This window comes from Caretta caretta, chromosome 7 (assembly GCF_965140235.1).
Source record: "Caretta caretta isolate rCarCar2 chromosome 7, rCarCar1.hap1, whole genome shotgun sequence".
Taxonomy (NCBI): Eukaryota; Metazoa; Chordata; order Testudines; family Cheloniidae; genus Caretta; species Caretta caretta.
In genome coordinates this window covers 75,541,733-75,557,244 of record NC_134212.1, presented here as the reverse complement: position 1 = coordinate 75,557,244, position 15,512 = coordinate 75,541,733, and the positions used below count along the sequence as shown (strand labels likewise).

The 15,512-nt window shown below is 41.8% G+C and overlaps 1 long non-coding RNA gene across 1 annotated transcript; it reads right to left on the bottom strand.

Annotated features, from left to right (window-relative positions):
* Nucleotides 1-2,065: 2,065 nt before the first annotated feature.
* On the bottom strand, nucleotides 2,066-14,614 carry LOC142072894 (uncharacterized). The gene is made up of 3 exons (XR_012669501.1): nucleotides 14,502-14,614; nucleotides 2,348-2,508; nucleotides 2,066-2,219 (listed from the first exon to the last, which is right to left on the bottom strand). It is a non-coding gene; the product is annotated as an uncharacterized LOC142072894 (long non-coding RNA).
* Between the last annotated feature and the right edge of the window lie 898 nt (nucleotides 14,615-15,512).

The following is a 15,512-nucleotide window of genomic DNA, read 5'->3' as shown; positions in this document are numbered from 1 at the left end:
CCCAGAGCCTGAACCCCTGAGCCTCCCCCCAATGCCCCAACCCCCTGCCCCAGCCCTGATCCCTCTCCCGCCCTCCGAAACCCTCGGTCCCAGCCCGGAGCATTGGTTAGTCTCTAAGGTGCCACAAGTACTCCTTTTCTTTTTGCGAATACAGACTAACACGGCTGTTACTCTGAAACCTCCTGTACCCCAGCCCCTCATCCCCAGCCCCACCCCAGAACCTGCACCCCCAGCCAGAGACCTCACCCACCTCCCTGCACTAGACCCCCCCGGCCCAGCCCGAAGTCCCCTCCCGCACCCTGAATTCCTCATTTCTGGCCCCAACCTGGAGCCCGCACCCCCTGCTGCACTCCAACCTCAATTTTGTGAGCATTCATGGCCCGCCATACAATTTCCATACCCAGATGTGGCCCTTGGGCCATAAAGTTTGCCCACCCCTGGAATAGAGTCATGGGGAGAAAACCAGCAGACTCCCCCTTTGGAGGCTCATATAAAGGGCTCCAAGTAGTTGGCCAGCCAGAGGGGCTCCCCAGTGCGGCCACCTCGGTACTGACAGCAGCAGCAGCTCTGAAGCAGGGTACCCAGAAGGGGGCCTCCGCTGTGAGCGCGGCTCTGTGGCACTGGGGGCCCTGCCTGGAGAAGGCAGCAGCTCCAGCAGTCGGGCTCTGAGGCAAGGGTACCGCTCCCTAAGGAGAAAGACAATTACCATACTGTCTCTAAAAGAGCAGCATAGAGAAACCCTTTGGTACCAGGTGCAGCAAAACTCCCATCTAGGGAGTGCTCTGCACCTTCCCAACCATGAGAAGGTATATCTCTCAGCCACAACAGAGGTCACAATGTCCTCAATACCCACCATCTCAGTGCTCAGGACCAGAGCTCAAAAATGGAAGCAGTCCACACCCCAGTCTGTAACCTCTCAAACCACCTCTTCTAAGCAATTTTGACAGGTTGGTCAAGGGCCTGAACAATTATACCTTGCAATATCAGCTGCCACCTACACACCTGTCCCGCCCCCTTCAGAAGTTATCTTGCCCTACTTCACAGCAGTTGGGAGAATATCACCTCTGACAGATGTGTTCTGGAGATAATTTTGAAGAGTTACGCCATTCAATTAATGTCCCTCCTCCATTCCAACCCTCCTTCCCGTACCCCTTCAGGGATCCTTCTCATGAGAACCGACTTCATTTATTGTTTGTTATATTTACGGGCCATTGAACCAGTCCCAGTGCAACTCAGGAGCAAGGGGTTTTACTCTCATTTCCTGATCCCCAAGGCAAAGGGAGGTTGGAGGCCCATTCTAGATCTAAGGTCATTAAACAAATACGGGAAGGTGCAGATGTTCAAGATGGTCACACTAGCAGCCATTATTTCAGCTCTAGAACAAGGAGTTTGATTTCCAGCCCTCAGCCTACAAGATGTTGACTTCCATATTTCAGTACGACCATCATACAGGAGACTTTCTATGGTTTACCTTTGGGGCAGGACCATTATCTGTACAGACTGCTCCACCCAGGGTATTCTCCCAGGTTCTCCTCATTGTAGCGGCGCACTAACCCCGGTACAGCAACTGGAGTTTATCAGCACCAACCTTGATGCAGTACAAGTGAGAGCATTCCTCTCGCTACGCAGAATCACCATCCTGGGATCGATGCCTCCCTAATAGGCTGGGGAGCTCACCTACACAACCACAAGGTTCAGGGCAAATGGACTCCAACAGAAGTGACCTTCTATATCACTCTTTTGGAGCTAAGGGGTGCTAGGAACGCCTGTGCACACTTTCTGCCTTTCATCAAGAACACCCACACAAAAGTCATGATGGACTTAATATGACCTGTATGGTTTACATAAATTGCCAAGGGGATGCCAGATCTCCCTCCTTCTGCAAGGAAGCACTCAAACTTTGGAATTGGTGCATCCATCACAATTTGCTCATCTCAGCATTCTATCTACCAGGTATACAGAATGTGACAGCCGACAGTCTCAGTCAGAATTTTTGTCACAACCATGAGTGTGTACTGAACTCAGAGGTGCTTCAACATAGATTTTCCTTTTGGGGAACCCTGACTATGGATCTCTTCGCTACTTACCGGAGCAAGAAATGTCCTCATTACTGCTCCAGGAATGGCCTGGGGAAACATTCACTGGGAGATACCCTCATCCTCCCATGGGACGGGCCCCTCTTGTATGCCTTTTCCCAGTTTCCTCTTCTGTCCAAGGTCCTGTTGAAAATTCAACAAGACAAAGCGTGAGTTATACTGATTGCCTCTCCTGGCCATAGCAAGTCTGCCTCCCTTACCTGACACAGATGGCAATATGCCCTCCTGTTCCTCTTTGGCCCATTCCTCACCTGCTCTCTCAATACAATGGGCTGATTCTTCACCCCAACCTGCGGGTCATTTGCCTCCAGGCTTGGCTCCTTCTTAGTTCCAAGGGTTAGAGGCAGAGTGCTCTGACGAGCTGAAAGACGTGTTGCTACACAGCCAAAAGTTGACCACTCAACATATTTACCTACAAAATGGAAATGATTCCAAGTTTGTTGTCATTCTAAACACATAGACCCAACCTCATCTTCCCTCCCTCTGATTTTGCACTACATTTTAGACCTCAAGAAGTCAAAACTCTCACTCAGCTCCCTTAAGGTACATCTCATGGTGAAAACTTCTTTCCACTACCAGGTAGACAGTGTTTGCTCACCCACAGACATGTAGATTCCTTAAGGGCATTGGGAATCTCTTCCCACATGTGATACCACCCCTTTCAGCCTGGGACCTTAACCTAGTTCTCAGGGCTTTGACTAGACCTCCCTTTGAGTCCATGGCAACTTGCTCTCTCTTACACCTGTTCATGAAGACAGAATTTCTAATTGCCATCACCTCAGGTAGGCACATAGGAGAAATAGTGGCCCTGATGGCACACCCACCATTCAAGGCCTTTTTTAAAGACAAAGTAACGCTAAAGCCATATCCCAAGTTTCTCCCTACTTTCTCTGCACTTTCCATATGAATCAACAGATCCATCTCCCTGTTTTTTCCCCCAAAAACCACATTGTGACGATAGGGAGATGATTCTGCATGTGCTAGATGTTAAAAGGATGCTACCATTCTACTTGGACAGGACTAGGGACTTTAGGAAATCCCCTAAACTCTTCCTTTCATCCATAGAAAGATCCAAAAGCTCTCTGATATCAGCTCCAAGATTATCCAAATGTGTCTCTGGTTGTATTAATCGCTCTTATCAAGGGCGCAACCTGCTTCCATCCAGAGTCCATGCACACTCCACAAGGTCAATTTCTACCTGGTCACATTTCTTAAAGATACCCCTATCTCAGCAATCTGTAGACCAACGACTTGGGCCTCAGCCTACACTTTCGCAGAACATTATGTGATCACTGAATATTTGGCCCCCCATGCCATTTTCAATGCCACAGTACTCTCTGTAGTAAGAGACTCCACTCCAAAGTCCCAGCCTCCAGTGGTAGGTACTGCTCGGGAGTCACCTACAGTGGAGCACCCATGGGGACACTACTCGAAGAAGAGGAAGTTACTCACCTTGTGCAGTAACGATAGTTCTTTGAGATGTGTGTCCCTACGGGTGCTCCACAACCTGCCCTCTTCCCCTCTGCTTCTGAGTTCTCTATAGGGCTCTGCAGTAGAGAAGGAGGGGTGGGGGTTGCCCACTCAGTGCTAGATAGCCTCAAGGCAAACCATGGGGGAGGGAGAGCACATGCGCAGGCTCAGTGGACACTGCTACCAAAAATCTCCGATTAGAGGTGCAGGGGCACACGTACACTTACAGTGGAGCACCCCTAGGGACACACATCTCGAAGAACCATTGTTACTACACAAGGTGAGTAACTTCCTTGTTTGTTCCAGTATTTATTTGATAATAACAGCACAGGTTGAAATATCCAAATTTAGGTGGTAAACTTACATATTTCCTATTAGAAAACTAAAACAGAATCAAGCAAATGAAAGCAAAATCTAGAAGTTTTCACTGAAGTCAATGGAGCTGCCCTGATTTACACCAACTGAGGATCTGGTCTGCTGGGTTTTTTTTCTGCACTTTTATTCTATACAGTTTATTTCTCTCCTTGTACAATGCAGAAATTCAAGTGTAACTGTCAGACTTACAGACATGCACAGTTATATTGAACATGATACAAACATTCAAAGGCAAATTTACAAATCAGGTTCTGAGGACATAAGGGGCAGGACTTTTGGAAACATCATTTTAAAGATGTGTCCAGATGAGCAGAAGAAGCTACACAAGCCTGGGGATGGGGAGAGGGGGACAGACATGAAGAACATCTGTCTGGCTTACTATGTTAAGTAGTTCAGAGGCCTATCTGGCCTATGGGAGGTGCGTGGGGACCACCTGTAGCCAGGTGCTCCCCATGCAGAGTGGTGGAACAGCATGCCACTTGGCAGAAACAACAGAGCTGCAAAGCATGGCTGTGGTGGTGGAAGCTCTCTAACTCTTTGAGCTCTGAGCTGTTCCCAACATGCACTAAAGAGATGCATAGTGACTAGAGTTTTATGTACAAAATATTTAGGATCTGTGGGAGTGGAATTTAATTGAAGAATCTTGTAAACATACACACATCCCCACATGCATGGCCACATTACACATTCTTAAATCCTTTTGCGTGTATACAATCCCAAACTTTACCCATAGACAAGCATCTAAACTCATAAATCCACAGACCAATACATGGATACATTTATGTATATACATACACATGGAAACCCACACTCAAATTCAGCCACATGCAAGCATACATGGAGGCAGATGATAAGAAATAAACATCCTGCACAGTAACTCTGTATGCTTGCTGTCTTGAATAAAATGAATTGTACAAATGCAGTCCTTCTGTGGAAGTCAAATGTGAGAATCCACTTACACTTTAAAATTAAATTTCAAGGAGGCTTCCACATGTGCATGCTCAACTTGGCATGTGCAATTTTTGAGCATTTAACCTGTGCATAAATGACAGATTTTGGAGAAGCAAAATTATATTTGTACTTGATTTGTGCTCAAAAATGTGTGCTTATACAATTGGTAGGCAAGGCTGCATCTCCACAAACAGAGGCAATGTTGCAAAAGCTTGATCCTTCAGTTCAATCACTTTACTTGCCAATTATTCTGGTTCAAACAATTTTAGTTCTCTCTCAGGATTCCACAATGGAGAGAAAAACTATTTGAAGGAAAGAGTAGGTGAAGAGGGCAGAGAAGAGAGAAACAGAAACAGAGGAAAAAGAAAATACACTGAGCTGCACTCCGGCTCAGCATCATTGTTGAGAAATTAAAGAAAGCAAAGGAGAAACAGACAGATAATAACCTCTCTCTAAGGGCGTGATCCTTTTCTGTCATACATACTTCATCATATTGGTTAGCTTCATCAGTCATACTGAGGAAGAAATGGAGTAGAATGACCAGGACAAATGGGATATAGACTCCAAATACCCATTGGCATGATGGATGAGCAAAGTGTTCAGCACTTGTGTTGTGATAAGGCCATCTTAAACTTATGGGATCTTAATAGGGAGCTAAGAATAGTTCCAGATGCAATCAAAATATTCTTAATATTTTTGCCTGTTATTTAAAGGCTTTGTAGACAGTTACTCCTTGAAACGCAATACTACATACACAACACAAGTGCTGATAGTCACAGTTTGGCCTACACAGTTCTGCTAATTCTAATACACAGTTCCTGATGTGCAACATCCTCTGCTTTTCTATTGATTCCCCTGCATTTCCCCCCCACACACACACCTTTGCCAGTACATCTCAATCTCCTGATACATCTTGCTGTTCAAATCTTGAGCCTCCACACAGCTTTCCAAATACTTCTCTGTCTCATTCTGTCAATGGATCATTTTTGTGTGAATTAGACTGGTCATCATGCCAAGTTGTGTACAGACTGTATGATGTAGATAAATGTTACTTTAGGATTTGAATCCAAGTCACCAGAGACGAAAGAACAACCCACTTCAGTTTCTTAAGAACATATCTATGTAATCTTTAGTGTCCACTGGATCACTTTAGAAAATGGAGGTGATGATAACAGAATCAATTAAATCTTTTCTAAAGACATTTGACCTAGAAGACATGAAGATAACATAGCAATATGTTTTCAAGGCAATAACAGACCTTGATATATATCATCTGCAATCCCACTTCCATAACGAAGAAAAGTCTTAAAGGGCAGGAAAAAACATTACAGCATGAAAATATCATCTGTGATGCCTACAGCATCCTGCAGCCAAGTCTTCAGCATCCACCCATGAATCATGCATTCATTGTCCACATGCTCCAGCTCAGTCAGCTGCTGGGGACATTGCCTCTGGCCTGTTTGGTGAATTAAGGTTTAATGTATTCCCATGAGTTTACTTACTGTCCTGCAGGATATTTGTACAGTGTTCTGTGCATAAATAACTCCGTTTCCTTTATTTATAGCTTCTTTCTTTTTATCGGAAAGTGATTAGTCTCGATGTCTTTCGCTTGTTCTTTTTGCAAGGTCAGCATAATGAAATCCACCTCATCCTGCATGAGGTTTGAATGAGAGATGTGACATCTTGGGGAGGGGAGCTTTTGTGACTTGACTAGCCAAAATAAATAGATTATGTTGCTTTGTTGGCCATCCTACCTTCAGCAGCCCAATCTTTGGGTACGTCCCTTTAGAAGTCCTCTGTCTGAATTATTCACAATAATCAGCACACTGTGGCACAGGCATTCCCTTGAGCTGAACTAAGCATGGCAGTGCTTCAGTTTGTCACAATATTTTCAGACCCAAGATAGCATTTATTATACATTTTCACTTCTTATAATTTTTGGCGACATTCTAGCATCCATCCTTATGCTGAGTAATATCTACCTGCAATAGTAGCCTCCATTGAATTCAATGGGAATTACTTGTGTATTAATATATACTATTTGGCGTAGGTAAGGCATGAAAGAACTGATCTGATAGCAATTTGACTCAATATTATCTCTATATTATTTTCTATATTCTCTTGCATTAACCCTGACATTCGCATATTGTACTCTTTCTACAAGTTGACTTGTTAAAGTCACTATTTTCTTTACTCCATAAAGCTTTGCTTCATCAAGGTGTTTAACCATGTGTTTGAATTTAAGCATGAGCGTAGTCCCACTAGATCAATGAGACTACTCAGATGCTTCTATACAGGCACTTGTTTAAGTATAGGGTTGAATAGGAATTTTTCAATCAAACCATTTTTGACAGAAAATGATTCAGCAAATCCAAAATTTCTCATGGGGAAAGAGCCAGTTTCAATGAATTTTCCAAAAATAAAAATAACCTTTTGAAATTGTTGAAACGTCCCATTCTGACATTTTCAAAATGAAAAATTCAAATTGAATTTTATTTTGAAAGTTAAGATAATTCATAGTAAAAAAAGTTTAAGTTGAAATTATTTGAAATGATTGTTTTGAGATGTTCTAAAAATGTTTTGGTTGAACCATAATGATTTTTTTTTGAACTCTCGGTTGGCAATTTTTTTTTCTTTGAGATTTCAACTTGTCATCCTGATTTGAGATGGGGGGGAAAAAATCTCAGAAATATTTTGCAGGATGAGAAAAAACATTTCCCACTGATTTCTGATTAAGTACCTTGCTGAATTTTCAACCTTTATGCCATTTCTCCCCTCATAAACAGCATAAGAATCCCACTTGTTCAGTAACTGTTTTTGTTTGTTGCTTTATTTTCAAAGACTTCTAAGAAAGTATTCATTTGTCTTCATTGTGTATTATTTAGAACATAAATAACTTGAATAACATGAGGATAGACCAGACCTTTTACTAGTACAACCAAGCAATGTCTCAAAATATAGGGAAAATGTCAAAAATGTGAATCACCACTTTTTCAATGATGCAGATAGCTGCTTCCTTTTGTGAATTATATTAAGCAAAATACTGACATAATTATGTTCAATAAAATGAAAATCACAATCCCTTTCATTTCCTCTATAGACTGAAAGTCCTCAATATTTTCTTTTCCATTTTTTGTTATTTGTTACCTATTTTTTGTTATCATTATTTCTATTTTCCCCTTCTGGACTGTCTTCCCTTCCTCTTGCTTTCTGCCTGTCCTTTCCTTCTCCCTTCCCTTATGAAATAACTTGTCCCTTGTACTCTGATCACAGAAGGCTTCCATGGTCTTCCAGAAACCAGTACTGAAACTGGCTTGTCTAGCTTGCCCTTATGAATCTGGGAGAACCCTTCAGAGCTGTAGAGAATTCTATAGATGTCATTTGGTTAACTCTGAAGGACTGTTCAAGAGTCTTTATTTTGGATCTTTGGGATATTTGGTCTTAGATTTTATATGCATGGTATTGGTACAAAGAAGCAATATTTCCTGCTATGCAGAGATGACTTTCCTAGTCCCTCAGTCCTAGTTAAGATGATCTCACACATATCTCGACCAGAACTGTCACACCTTTCTTGGTTTTAATTTTCCTTCAAGCAGAAGGTAATAATCGATATCGCTTAACTGCATATGGTTTTCTTCTGAAATTTAAATGCTAATGGTGGTATCTGGCAAGATGAGCTCTGTTAGATTATACAATGTAACTGTAAATTGGAAATTGTTTGATTTTTCACATTTGTTTTATACCATTACACTTTTTTCATGATTCGTTTGTCTTTCTAATTAGGTTTTAACATATATTTAGTGTTACAAAACTTGAACTGACGAAAGATTAGATAATGCAAAGCTCACATAGCAGCCAAAAATCCAGCTGTGTTTTATTCATAATGGACCACTAAATGGGAAAGGGTTCAGAATAACCTACAATACAAAATGACAAAATGAGGATACTTTAGAACTATAATGATTAATTATAACAAATGGAATGATTAGGTTGTTTTGACTAAATCCTGCAGAAGCACAGGAAAATCTCAGTTCAGCAAGCCACTTTCAATGCCTACTGGCTAACTTCATCCTTACCTCCTACATTTGAGATCTATGGCATGCAATTTGCTGCTGCCCTAATTAATCCTGTTCATAATTACAGAGCCAGCTGAAGCAGACTTCCCTCCCTCACCCAAACAACTCAATCCCACTCCCCTGAACTATTTGATAAACCTTCCACACCACAGTACAAAGCCAATAACTCAGTGTTATGTGGCCTTTTTCCTGTCACTTACCTCAAACTGCCCTGCCATTTCAGCTGGTTACAGGAGGCAGAGGCTGTTGGGAATGATTGCACAAGTGATGTGGTTGGGGGGGGGGCACGCGGGGAGAGGAGAAGAGTAGTGGAGGCTTCTTTTTAAGCAGAAGAAGGAAGGAATCTATGCTGCTCCCCAGCCACAGGAGACATTCTGATTCTATTAGCTGACTTGAGTTATCATTACTGAGCCCTATCAGCTCAAAGCAGCTTTTGCTCATCACTATAGGCACTGGAGCACAAGCAGTAAAGATCACATGAACATTTCATCCTGCCCCTGAAGGCCCCAGTGGCAGGTCTGGCAGCATTGTCTCAACTGGCTCTGCACAGTTGTTAAATAGATGGTTAGTTTGGACATATGGATTGTTTTGTAAATTCTTTTTAGTTAGCATGACTTGAGTTTACTTGTAGAATTTGGTCTCTCTGGTCATGTGCATTACATGTCCTGTTCCCTGATTGGTCATATATTAATACATAGAAATGGAACCTGAAGAAGTCCTGAGATACTGCATCTCACCTATATTCTTTTGTACAAACACAAGCATTGTATTTGGGTATTTTAATGGGCCCCAGATTTTAAAATAGCTGGAATCTTTCCTGATTGAGAGGGAGAGAAAGATATAAGCCAGATTCATTGGTTGCCTAGCAGACTTTACATTTTCTCTGTTCCATTTCCACCAAGTAATAGGGTGGCTGTAGTTGAATAAGTGTTGCTGGTATGCATACTTTTTTATTATTATTTTGCATTAAAATCTGTATCCACACAAATACATAACCCTTCACAAATATTCTTGGGGGGAAATGGACTCCTGAATGTGCATAGAAAAGTGAACAAAAACAATATGAATGTGGCCAGATCAAATCATATGTCAAATTTAGCAAATGTGTTCACAGATACATTTTCTACTGTTGGCCTTGCTGTGATAGAATGATAGGGATTATTATTTAATATGTATATCATGAGAGCCTCCAGAGGCCCAAGTTAGAGCCCAGCTGAGGGAGGCACTGTACAAGCAGCCAGGCTGGATACAATCCTTGCCTCAAGAAGCTTAAATGATGTGGTAAAGCTCATGTGTACCGCTCTAATATATTTTAGAGGTGACATTAAGCGCACATATTAGCTTTTCCCTTGTTCTTTCTTTCAGGAGCTAGGTCTAAGATCTAAAATAGAATTGTCCTAGTAGCCTTGACAGACATTTCAAATGAGAGCATTTAGCAGAGGAGGAGAGAAGTAAGAACAATCTATAAACAGCACTGTCACTAAGCGGTTTTGCTGTCTTATGGTTAAGACACTGGCTTGAATCTCAGGAGATCTAGGTTCCTATTTCTGCCGTAATATTCCAGTTTGATCTTCTAAAAGTCACTTTAATTGCTCCATGCCTCAATATCCCATCTGTAAAATGGAGATAACACTGCTACTTCTCCAGGGTGTTTTGAGGTGCTCAGACCCTACAGTGATGAGCATCATAGAAAAAACTGTAAAGGAAATAACTAGGCAAAGTGGGAAATGCCTGTTTGTCCCATTCCCAGTCACTCATACAACAGTGTCCAATCATTTAGCTGCCCCAGGCAGTTTCCTGTTCTGGTTGTTTAGAGCCTGGACAAAGTGAAAATGCCTCCTTATGGCTGCGTTTGCTCCTCTCTAAATGATTCCCATGTATAGCTATGCTTTCTGAGCTGTGTCTAGCATGTCCTGTCTCTTTTATGAAAGCCCAGAACAGACAGGAAGAAAAATATAAATACAATTACATATTTTTAAAAAGCAAAAACAATCCCCCCCCAGCACCCTTAATGCTCCAGTACTTTCTTTTTAAAGCGAAGAATATTTAGCACACTACTCTTCAATATATAAAGAAATGCACAGGTGGTGTAGGATGCTAGGCCAGATGGGTCTGTTAGGCAAAAGACAAGAACATATTGAATACAGCAAAACAAACCTTAATTTTTAAAAAGCAATTAAAGTATATTAATTCTCATAAATGTATCAGGCAGATCCATTTTTCCCCAGAATAAATATCACTCTGATTTCAGCTGTGTGAGCATCTCCACACCTATCCTCCAGAGATCCCCAGCCCTAACTCCAAGGAAGGACCAACTCCTATAATCTCCAGAGTTGTTCAGACCTTCTCCTGTCTGCTGAGACAGAAAAATTAACAGAAAAATTGCTGTTTCTGATGGCTTGTATGATGTGAAATGACCAAACAGCCATCTGATGGTAACAGCTACTCATCTGCTCTGGATTCAAAACAGCGATCTGGAGGTGAAATGTAGAGATGGCATGGAGTGGCAGGAAATAGAAAGAAGCAGAGCTAGAGTTAGAGGAGAAGAGAGTTCTGGATAATATTTATTATTTGTACTATGGAAACACCAAAAAGACAAATTCAGGAACAGGACATCATTGTACCAGGCACTGTGCAAACTCACCAGAAGTCATAGTCCCAATATGTGTTTCAGAGTGACTAGACCATTCCCTAAAAACTCAACCGTCCTCTTCTAACCAAAAATGTTCCCCCTTGTTTCATGACATTCCAGCCAAGACTGACCTACCACCAAAAAGGTATTCATCACAAGGCCCAGCAGGTCTCTTTGTGGCCCAGTTGGTCAAATAACCCATGTTTCTGAGAATTTCCCATCAGACAAGCAATTCATTATAGACCATGTCTGACAGAGAACACCCAAAAGTAGAGCTAGTCAGAAAATGGGTTTTCTTTCCACAAAAAATTCACTCAAAACAAACCAAAAAGTAACTTTTGTCTAAATTTTCCATGGGAAATGTTGACTTCAAACAAACAAAATCTGAAAATCTTCAGCTCCAAAATGAAAAGTTTCATTTTAGAGCTGAAGATATTTTTCCCCTAAAGTTGACATTTTAATGAAAACTCAACATTTTCTGTGGAAAGGAGATACTTTCCATGGAAACTTTTTTGTTTAGTTGAAAACCCAGTTTTAAAATGACAAGCAGTTTTGAAGGAAGATTTTCAAGAGTCCTACCCAGTAGCCTGTATGATTTAATGGATACTTGGCCTGGACAAAAGGAGTGTAACAAAGACCTCTGAGCCATGCCATGAGGATCTTTAGAAATAAAAATAGGCTGAGGACAGGTGAGTAAGTAAGGGAGGTGAGTGAGATGGATGCAGATAAGGGTGTACAAACTCCACACTGGGCCCAAAGGGGTTAAAAGGCAATATTGGGCCTGCCACGCATGCTCTGACTGGAGGAGTGGGTTAAAATGACCTCAGAATCCCAGGGAAAGGGTGGTGGGCAGGCTGCAGGAGGAAGGAATCCTTCTCAAGCATGAGCCTGAGAGAGGACTACAGAACAAGTAAGGGCCCCAGACAGTGCCATTTCCAACTACCACCCCCTTTGAGAACTTGCAGGGCTATATTCTGTGGGAATCTTTTGGTTAAGTGATTTACTGTTTGGATTATAGGGTCCATGCCCCAAACTGAAGGGACATATAGATAGAAAGTACCCCAAGTCAGCAGACTAGGACATTAGGACAAAGCATTGAGTACATTAGCTTTTTCCACATCCTCTGTCACTAGGTTGCTTCCCTCATTCAGTAAGGGGCCCACATCAGAGTAGGTAGCTGTTTCTCCACCACCATATTACACAGCTATTTACATTAAATATCACTCCCTGAATATCATTTCTTGAGTGGATAATGACAAAAAGGTAGTTCTGTAAACTGCAAAAAGGGATAGGGATGGGATGGGGTGGGGTGGGATGGGATAGGAGGGAAGCCACAATCGTGTTAAATTCACTTTAGGTAGCATTTCAAGAAATGTCTAGAAAGTGCTGTGGTTGTTTATGTAAAAGGCCACAGATATTAATAACCTGCAGAATAATTTCAGGGCAGGGAATTATTCACAGCCACCAAAAAGAAAAACAAAACAAGGAAAAAATGTTTGAAATAATTGTATCCCCCTATTATTATTCTTACTGTATATTTAAAAAACCTCTTCTTGGAGGGGTTTAATTTGGAACTGTCTGCTTTATTCTTTTAAATGGTAACAGGAAACATATTGTTCTGTCTTACTTTATATTGCTTCCTTTCTTTTTTCAGTTAAAAAGTTTTCATGAATATATTCACACACAATAAATATTTATGAAGTTTCCACTCTTCTGGTGACGGAATATACTCTGGGTTTTGTAGGGAGTCCAGTAGTGTTCTTGTTGGAAGGCTAAAGGTCATAAACACAGGCAAGGGAGGATCAAGGTGGGAAAAAGATGTCCTCTGAGGGGTCAAATAAGGATATAGAAAAACAACCCTTGCCCCTCTACTCTGTGTGTGTGATTAGGGAGCAGGGGCTTGGAGATAGCTCTCTGAACCAGAAAATAGTCTGTTTTTTCAAACAATACCAACAAAATTAATCTGCTTATTTTTAGGGTCAGTTCTACACAAGTCAGCCGCAAAGACACTGAAAGACGCATTTTATGTTCTTGAAACCTTTTCCAAACAATGATGAAAAACATCAGCTGACCTCAATCAGAAGAGACCATCGGGGATATATTTTGACTAGTGTATCTCCGTCCCCTCCATTCATGCACCCACACATGCAAACACCCCACTCCCAAATTCCTCATAATTTTCTCAAGCAGCCAACTCGTTCCAAGTGGTTGATTGTTTCTCAGTAGCTGCATGATTTCAGGTAGCCTTTCTTCAGTAACATCCTCATCTGTGTATGCTACCTTTTGTAGTGCCAAGAATGTCAGAGATCAATCACTTCCATCTCTGCTAGTGACAGGTCTGGTATAGACCTAAAGTGAGTGATGAATTGGGGACATTAGAAGCCAACTCCATTATCCTGACTAATCAATCGCTAGTTCTTTGATGTGCTGAGTATGGTAGGAAGACACATTTTCTCTTTCTTTCCAGTTTGAATAAGGCAATACAATGTTATTTTTTAATCCATTTTTCCCACATGCAATACAGATCTACTGTTCTGTCCTTCCTAAAAGATATATTGAAAATGTCAGCACTGTGTCTGTGTACGTCCTGTTACAAGAGAAAGCCCTGTCACATATTAGCATGCTGATATTCCTTGTGTGAATCAGACTTCCCATATATCTCTGTACATAGTCCATCCCATGGTTTCTGTTACTGATGAAATTTTTGATTGGGTGGTTCCTTGGGACTAATAATGGGATATAGAACCTTTCACTCCTAATGCTAATGACCAAAAGACTGTCTCTTGTCTTTTTGGTGCAATGAGTTCTCAGTCCAGTCCAGCTCCTGGCAGACAGATGTCTAGCACACAGAAGTTATTGTCTCAGATGAATTCTTTATTGTTAGTTTTACCAGAGACTTACTAATAGTTAAATGAGCATGGAAGTTGAATCCTCCTTAAAGTGGACTTTCCAGGTCATGGCTGGGGCACACTGATGATATGCTGAGAGGAAGTTTGCATTCCTGCTGCTGCCTTTCCTGTACCTGTTCTGTGAATAAAAAGAGGAATTCAGTCTCCTGGGGCACTAGTCTAGCATGAAACTCATTTTAAAAACTGAAATATGTTTTATTTATATGGATGATTTTCTTCTGTTAGAGAAGTGATCAGTATTTGTTTAAGGCCAAGAAACATCTAGGAAGAGAGAGAGAAAGACAACTCATCTCATTTTAGCCTCAACTCTATCTGAAAGTATTGAATGGATCGAAATCTCCACTAGGGGTGAAACACCACATTCCTTTTCTGGCCTGTCTCTTAGAAGCACTTAAAACAAGGATTTATCGTGGATAACCCTAGATTAGTATGGGAATCACGTGATGCTCATGCACTGCAGAATGAGACATGGGTATGGGTACGTCAGTCATAGCTCATGCTTAGTGCTGATGAAGGGCATATAGCCTGCTAGTGGGAACTAGTGGGAAGGGCCGTAATACAGCCAGTGGGATTGAAGCTAATGCCATAGCAGTTAACATTTCTTCAGCTGACTAAGTAGCACTTGCTGGTGCACAGGGTCATATGATGGCCAAAGGCCACTTTATGGAGATACCAAGTTTGTGGAATCCTGACCGGCTAAAAGGAAATTTTTCTCATCTTAAAAAACCCCCTGAACAATCACCACCAACAAAGAAACCATAATTGGCACTAAGTAATTAGCAGCTGTGGGGCACATTTTGCCTTTACTTGCCCCAAAGGCAACCCCATGGACTTCATCAGCCTGCATAGGCTGTAAAACCAGCACACAAATTGGCTTTGTTAGCCATTTCAGCAGAGAGTCCCAAGATTTCAATAAGCATGGTGCATGTGGTAGCACCTGACCTCTGGAGAGGAGTCTCTCCAGGCCAGGATAGAGGCAGATTGGTGGGGTAGTTCTGTGGAC